Source organism: Acanthisitta chloris, unplaced genomic scaffold (assembly GCF_000695815.1).
Source record: "Acanthisitta chloris isolate BGI_N310 unplaced genomic scaffold, ASM69581v1 scaffold8783, whole genome shotgun sequence".
Classification (NCBI taxonomy): Eukaryota; Metazoa; Chordata; class Aves; order Passeriformes; family Acanthisittidae; genus Acanthisitta; species Acanthisitta chloris.
Genome location: NW_008666536.1, coordinates 14,980 through 17,283, shown reverse-complemented (window position 1 = coordinate 17,283; position 2,304 = coordinate 14,980).

Sequence of the window (2,304 nt, the reverse complement as noted above, 5' to 3'; positions counted from 1 at the left end):
CTGGCAGCTCTCACAAGTTTTTACTCTATTTCCAGATGACTTTTGATAGTAACCAAACTGCAGCACAGGCAGGTGGAATGTCACAGCTCTCACCAGCAGAATGTCCCCTCAGCACCTTTTCCCCAAGGCAGAATTCACACTGGGAAGGAGGAGGTAACCAATCTCTGTCTTCACTCTTCCATCCATGAAGTTATATTTCCAGGATATTATCAGGAGACCCAAACCAGGTAACAGTTCCCAAGCACTTGGAGCAAGGATGCTGAGCATGTAGGGAAGTGTCAGCAGCTGGAAACAATCCCACATGGGCACGAGGTAAGAGCCACATGCCTTGTTTTCCCTTGGGGAAACATCCACCTACAGAGGCAGCTCAGGCCTGACCTCCAGGGACCAACACAGAGTGAGCCATGGGCAGAAGGGTGAGCACAGGGTGGGAAGAGGCAGAAAAAAGGTATAGGAAAGAGGGGAAATGGAAGGGGAAACTGGCAAATCTATATACTGTTCTATTTTTCTTTTCAAAAACAAAGGTACCTGAATGATTTCATGGATAGGAATGTAATTTTGTCTCAATTTTTGACTTAAGGACCCCTGAGTGCTGGGCAGGCCTCCACCAGGGCAGGGAGCTCACTTCTGTCTGACAAGGCATCATTCAGTGTGACTTAAGCAAAATGCAGTATGGAAGCCCCAAACCCTCCCCTGTGTCCACCAGGATTCTCCTGGCTCTATCCAAGTTCTGAAGAATAAAAAATAGAAGCTTTTAAGAGTGGATGACAGAAAATTGTCATTTCATCCCCCACTGCCTTCTGACAACACAAACCCCAACATGAGCTCCCCACACTAAAAACTGGGTGTAACTTAAACACTGAACTACAGTGTGGGATTTCCAGCCACTCCTATTTTGCAGTTCATGGAATTCACCAATCTCTGTAGTGACAGAGGAAACAACATTGAACTCCAAAACAAGTACCAGCCCTAATATGCTCATTTCTCTGCATCCCCACAGGGTGAAGCAAAGGAAGCTTTGCTGAGCTGAACTAATCAATCAGCTGCCACTACATCAAACAGTGTTTATTTATATTTGCAGTTTTCTTTCTCCTCTTGAATCTTTCAAATGTGCTTTTAGCTGGTTAGTGCTCTATCAGGGTAACCCCTTTTTGTTCACACTGTGGTTTTCTCAATGGAATCTTCACACAGCCCAGCACAGCATAGTTGTGGAGGAAAGCACAAAAACTGAAGTGCCTTCCAACATTGTCCTTGAACTTTACTAGGAACCACTTGGATTTCTGTGTGTACAGAAAGCAAAGCAAGGCAGGGACTGCTCCCAGCCAGAGCAGCTGAGTCACACCAATTAAAGGAACGAACAAGGAAAACAGAAAATAGGGCAAAGTCATTCCTCTTGAAGGAATGGTGTCAATGGCAGCACAAAGCTCCTTCTACACAAATACAGAGAATGGCAAGCGACAGGAATGGAACATGAATTATAATCCTTTGCTGAGGAGAGTTTTTTAATAGTGATCAAAGCAGAAGTTCCTAATTTACTAAAAAAAGCCACTTCAGGTGCACTTATTTTTAGCATGCACTTCTGTAAGGGCTCAAATTGCAGACTGAGCTCTCTCCACTAGTCAACCTACAGGACAAGGCTGAAACTTTGCTGCAGAAAATACACTTGGGCCTTTCTGAAAAGGGATGAAGTAATGCTCAGTGAAATGCAGCATCTTCTCCGCAAGTTAAGGGATTAAGTGATCCTCCAGCTAAAAGCAAGAAAGCCCCCAAAATGTGTCTAGGACTAGGCCTCCAGGTATGTTAGGGAATGCACAGAAATTGTGCAAATGCCCTAGAAGTAAAAAGTGTAAAAACCCCAAAATCTACATCACGCCCAAGAAATTAAAAGCCTCTTAAATGATGCAAAGATGAAGAGTCCTCTGGTAATCCAACAGTCAGTTGTGTCCTTTCAAGATGTGCCCAGTGAGTTCCAAGCACAGGCCTTAGGGAGGCATAAAACCTGAATTTGACAAAATCATCAAACTGGGATTCAAATTCTGAAACAAGTTATTAGAAACAAAATATCTAAACAGAAGTTCACATCAACCCCATACCACTACTTTGCAGAATGGAAGTTTGGGCAATACACATAGTACTGAATGTCAAGTTCTTTCCTTTAATATTTAGAAAACTGGTTTTATTCTTAGTTGTTCAGAAAATGATTTGAAGTATTAGCACCTACATCGTCAATGACTCAAACTCAAGATTTACACTTGAAATAAAGCCACACTCCATCAGTTAAGTGATCCTGTATTCTTCCATTTT